The sequence below is a fragment of the Uloborus diversus genome, chromosome 3, assembly GCF_026930045.1.
Source record: "Uloborus diversus isolate 005 chromosome 3, Udiv.v.3.1, whole genome shotgun sequence".
NCBI lineage: Eukaryota > Metazoa > Arthropoda > Arachnida > Araneae > Uloboridae > Uloborus > Uloborus diversus.
In genome coordinates this window covers 164,630,633-164,636,632 of record NC_072733.1, presented here as the reverse complement: position 1 = coordinate 164,636,632, position 6,000 = coordinate 164,630,633, and the positions used below count along the sequence as shown (strand labels likewise).

The following is a 6,000-nucleotide window of genomic DNA, read 5'->3' as shown; positions in this document are numbered from 1 at the left end:
TCTTAACTTTAAGATATTTTTTGCTTTTCTTAGTGACTGAAATCCGAAATTGCAATATAGCAGCAACTACAAGGAATGTGAAAAGGGAACAAAACTACAACGCAGTCGTATTAGTTTCTTTTTAGTGGAGAGAGGAGTCTAAAAATAGTTGCTTGTATCCAGAGCTTAATTCCTGCCAAAAGAAGGGCAGAAACCCAACATTCAAAATATCTACCCTTAGTCACAGACAAATAATGACAGTTATGGTTATGTTTTATGGTGGCATTTCTCGTAGCTTTGTGCTCACAGAAAACTAATGGGTCACTGTGTGAAAGAAAGAAGCTCTCGGTAATGTTGCAAGTTACATCACATTTCTCATAGTACATCAAATAACTATTCATCAGTTTTGGAACAGACATACTGGTCGTCTAATTTCTAAGAATTCGCTGAATAAAAAAGGGACATTAGCTGAGCTCCCATGCAAATTGAGTCCTGGTTGCATCCATCTTTTCGATAACAATTTTTTAATTCAGTTGAAACTGCAAGTAAACAACGACTGAATGTAGCTGTAAAAGAAGCGTGAATGCGCGCCCCGAACTTGAATTTTTAGGAGGGCGGAAATTCTCAATTTGCGGAATAGAACTCCAATTTTTGTCAAATGACGATAATTTTGCCGAATAGGGCTCCAAATTTCGCCGAATCGTCAGACAAAATTTGCCAAATAAGGACATTTTTGGAATGTCACAGTGACCTCCCATCAGGACGCGTGGCTGGAAGAAGAAGAGGAAGAGCTTAGATTTCTTCCAGAAAAAACGTCCCGGGAGACGGAGTGGAAGCAGACGAGCATCCAAATGATAAGCGAGAGCAATCCGCCTTGAATGAAGGCAACAAGGTTCATTTCCGAAGATGCAAAGGAAGTCGGCTGGAGTGATAATGGTGACTAAGCGGGCTGTTTATTTGGGGTGGTGACGCCTGTTAACGGCTGGTGCAGGGTGCACTAATTAATCGACGAGGTCGACTTTGGGTTCCCGCGCGACGGCCTCATTCTCATGGGTGGCGTACCGGATGGACCCATCGGACAAGCATCCTGTCTTCATGCTCGCCGTCGAGGGGACGTCGGGCGTGACGTCACGCGAGTGAACAGCGTTCGAGAGCCCACTTTCGACACATTCTCCGGTCGAGCGTGAGGCGGGGGTGATTCCTCGATCAGCGAAGAAAGTGGTCGGATAAACAAAGACAATCATCGTAAGTGGAAATCGGTGGTTGCCGGCGCGACTCTTCGGATGGGAATATTGAGGAGAGATTATCGGAGCAGTCGGATTTGTTTTGTCTATGTGCTCTCGCCGGTAGTGATGGTGGAAAATATTTCTGGTGAAGTGTTTAAAGGATAAACACTGTTTCTTTTTCAGCAAAATATTCATATTTCAAGATCAGTTATTGGAAGATTTGTATGATAGTGTCTTACTACTCATATAGATTTGAACATTGGTAGACTTTATTTTCAACTAATATTTCATTCGCACCGTTATCATCATCGAAAGGCTGTATCAATACGATTCACATCCCTTCGACGCTTCCCTACAGTTATATGAAAATTCTCGAAGACAATATAGGAAATAATACTCTAAAAAAGTAATTTCGCTACTAATAAAAAATTTACTCCATACCTTGACACCAACAGTCCAAAAGAAGAAAAGGTTTTCTTTAACTTCCAGGATACTTCGAAGATTGGAACTTTGTTTGGTGTCTTCGATTTGCACAATTTTCTCAAAGATTGATTTTCCGTTATAAACCATGAAAACTTTGTCATCAAAATGACGTCACGAAAACTGACAAAAAGAGAGAGATAGGATGAGAACACTTCATAGACATATTGAACTTGCATAGCACTATTGAAAGCTGGGACAAGTACATTCAATTAATATAGATTACTAGTTATTAAAGATCATATACGAAGATAATTTATTTCAACAAGAGATGTTAAAAAAATGTCAGCAGAAAAATTGCTTGCAAGTGATAATTTTTAATTCGTCAATGAGAAGTGATTTTTTAACAATGAGAATTGCAATCAGAGAAATAAATGAAAATAACTAAAAGTTCAGCTTTGCAATATAAATGTTCACTACATTTTTAAAGATCTTCTCTTTTGACAAGACAGACATTCAAAAAGAAATACCAGTGCTCAGAAATATTTCCGAAAATTCCTCCGTCAAAAAAATCTCTGGATAAATATTTTTTCTCCACTGTACCGTTCATCCAAGGAATTCATAAAAATCTATACTATCTTCAAACCTACCTTGCGTGAACTGCATAAATTACACCTACTCGTCATATCAACAAGTGAAAGAGAAGAGACACCGTATGATGTTTAGCATTTGTTAGAAAAATTTTCGGTGAGTTGCTATCAGAAAAAACAAATAAGAAAAGGTTTTTCCGTCCTTCTTCAAAGAATGCCGCTGAGCGAAGCCGCTTTCCTAATGCTGTTAGCTCAGCTGAAAAATGCTTTTACCCGGATTATTGAATAAATTACGATAGCTGATAGCGTCAAGGCTAATCAGGTTTGTGAGCTGTTTAGATGCAAAATGCATCTTATTCATCGGTTTATGCGGAGGCAAAATCGATTTTTCTTGATTTTTTAAAACCTTCTGATGCTCAAAGAATAGAATTGAAGAGTTTGATATTTATCAAACTTACAAGGAAGAAGAAAGAGCAAATTACAAGTTTTTTCGCGTGACCTGTTTCTTTTAAGAGCCAACCGTTTATAACAACATAAAACACATTTATATGATAGCTTCATCAACACACAGACTTCACTTGCATTTCTTGATCAAGAGGAATGTACTGAACAGTAATAAGCTATCTATTGCTGTGTGTGAGAGCAGTCCAGTTATCTAAAATGACTCCAACCTACCACTAAGTTTAAAGTTATAAACTCTACAGTTTATCATGTGTGGATATTCATAGTTTTTATTTATGAACATCCTATAATATAAACTTCTTTCTGGAAAATGCCTTCTCAAGTTCTGTTTCATCTGCAAATATCAATGTCCTAGGTAAGTCAATATCTGCCATTCTTTACTGGCTTAGCTTAAGATATTTAATTCTTATGTTATTTTTAATTTATCGTTTTTCGTTCAGTTTTTTATGTTAAAAAAGTTATTTTATTGAATGTCGCACACCGGCAAAAAAAGTGACGCAGCTCAAAATTTACTGAAAATGCACTAGATATTGATTCAAAATCTAAATTTAGTGTTATTTCTTGCCTCAAAACTCGCAAAGTTAGCTTACATAACTGGTGCGTGGTGGCGTAAAAACGATACAATGAATAGCGACTAAAGTTTTCTATTCCGCGCCGAATTCAGTCTCGAAGGATTTCGAGGTTGGAATGAGCCAATCCTGCGAGATTGACTTTATCCTTCTAAAAAGTTAAAATTTAGTGCCAAATAGAAAAAGTTGTGCTTTTTAGGAAAGACTGCTTTTGTAACTTGAAAATTAAAGTTTTCTCATATTCTCTTCACCATTTGCAGAGTGCCGAAAAGTCACATACCATTAAGGAACTATCGTTTAGTGCGTTAAAGTGTTCCATTCGCTTTGTATGGTATGGAAAGGGATTTTTGCGCAAAAAAAAAAAAAAATGTGCTTGACGAAAACACTTGATATGGCTGCACTGCAGATGGTTTTGCTGAGTTTAAGTAATTGTTGAATGCTTGGGAAACGATCCATTTTATGAGCGGTAAAAATAGAAAAACTTTTGCATGGAAAATCTTTGCGGAGTTGGAAATCTTGCGGGGTTTTGCTCTAAATCCCGGGGGATTAGTCCCGCTCAATACCGTGCGGGATCCCTCGGGATCCGGATCTCGGGATTGGAAACCCTAATAGTGACACATCATCAAAAATTACCATTTCGAAGAAAATTTTTCGAACTTTAAGTATGATTATTAATTTAAACAACAAAAGCTAACCAGTAAATATCACAACATAATTTTTTGAGCATATTGTAATGTTTGAGACTAAATCACTAAAAACTACAACTGCGTAAAACCTTAATTTTCTCCTTTTTTTTTTTTTTTGAGTTTCACTTTCGTTGTCGGCTTGCGATCTGTATACACTGAAATCATTTAAACACAAACTGCAAAAACTGCAGCATGCACGTGTTTCGGGGTTACAAAGAACTAGTTCCTCAATACATAAAGTTTAGAGCATCGGTAGTTCAAATGAAGCCCGTAACGAGTGCATACAATGTTTTTTTTTTTTACAATTTTGTTTGTTCGTTAATTGTTTATTCATAAATGTAAACGTTTAGAAAATAGTTGATTCAAAATTCTGACTTCATTGTTTTCTATCTTTGAAGCATCATCTAAAGCTAAGACTATGATGCAAATGAACCTTTGTCTAAAACTATTTTTATCACTTCATTGCTTGGTCTGAAGAAAGGACTCCTAGTAAGTGTGATACATGAATATACCCACTTTTCCCAACAAGTTTCTGCTGTACTGTACTGTAATAGTCGCGTCCTTATAAGACTTTATTAAGAACATTTGCTTAACGAATGCACATTTGAAAGATGATAAAGTAGTCCCAGCATAGCACTAAACATAAACACTAAAACAGAACTTGATTTTTCGAGATTAATATCGTTAAAAACTGAATCATTTGGTAAGGGACAGCAAGCATATTTTTATTGATATGTGTAATTGTTTAGATCAAACGGTAAGAATTTATATGGTGCGGCTACAGATTTTTTGAGAGCTTTAAACAAAAATTGGTGCAACAACGAGATTCAATCCAAGCAACAGAACTTTTCTAACTAGTGAACAAACACAACGTTTTTCTAGACAATGAACTTTTTTTTTTTTTTTTTGGTAACCAAAATTTCAGAGACTTCTTCACAGTTGGTATTTATTTTATATTCATCTTTTATTTTACATTCTATTTCATTTAAATTTTCATTTGTCTACATTGTTTTCTGGTTTTTCCTCTTCACTTTTTAAAAAAATGTTTTCTTTCACACATTCTTTTCTTTCCTTTTTCTTCCTCTTTCTTTCTTGGAATTATATAGAAGGAAAATATGTACTGTTTCCAATTCATCTATGAAAAGCTCTTTAAAAACTTTATTAAAAACTTTTCCAAATATGGAGCGCCCATTTTTTCTTCGGACTACCCTATGGCAAGTTTAGGCATAAACATCTTAGATTTTACTATCGAAAAGGAAAAGAAAAAGCTGATGGTAAAGCAGATTTTACGTCCATAGGTACTGTTTTATTTACTTATTTACATTAGAAAGTGAAAACTTTAAATATATTTTCAGCATTGTAAAATATTACTCATTTGATATTATGTTTAAGCTTTTAACATTTCCATTTTAAACTTAAATTTATTTATTTACTTTTATTATTAGTAGTAGCAGTAGTATTTATATTTATTTATTTACTCATCTTACTTATGCATACATTTTTTCCTTTTGAAAATTAAATAAGTGAAAAACTCTAATTTTGTAAATTTCTATTAATAAAGGTATATAGAATCCGGTTTGATATTTCACTTTACTAAATTAAAAATAAAAAGTTTTGAGAAATCAACAATGAAACTAAAACCTAAAATTACTCTAATTACCAATCGAAAAAAAAAACATACTTAATTTTAACTATAGGACAAACATTAGGGCTGCTCGTATTTCCAGCAAAATATTTATTTTATTTTTAAATTTAACATCCCGGTTGGATCAGGGGTGCAGCGAAGGTGGTTTGGTGTTCACTCTCACATCACCCTCCTATTATGTTAAAATATGCATCCCAGTATGTTAAAATATGTATCTCAGTATGTTAAAATATGTATCCCAGTATGTTAAAATACGTATCCCAGTATGTTAAAATTTATAGCATCTGTATCTAAGCAAGTGAAAGAAGGCTTTCAGAGTATTTAGGGCTTTTCCAAAAGCAAAAAGAGAGACAGAATGATTAATGCCCCATTTGATCTTATTTGAGATTAAAATCAACTGAATCGCAGAGCCTCAAGAGAATA

At 34.5% G+C, this 6,000-nt stretch overlaps 1 protein-coding gene across 1 annotated transcript in view; it reads left to right on the top strand.

Moving 5' to 3' along the window:
- The first annotated feature begins 1,136 nt into the window (after positions 1-1,136).
- LOC129219250 (G-protein coupled receptor moody-like) overlaps positions 1,137-6,000 on the top strand; it is a 40,299-nt gene continuing 35,435 nt past the window's right edge. Inside the window, exon 1 of the mRNA XM_054853577.1 lies at positions 1,137-3,032. The gene's annotated coding sequence lies outside the window, so the exon portion shown is untranslated. The remainder of the gene's footprint in view (positions 3,033-6,000) is intronic.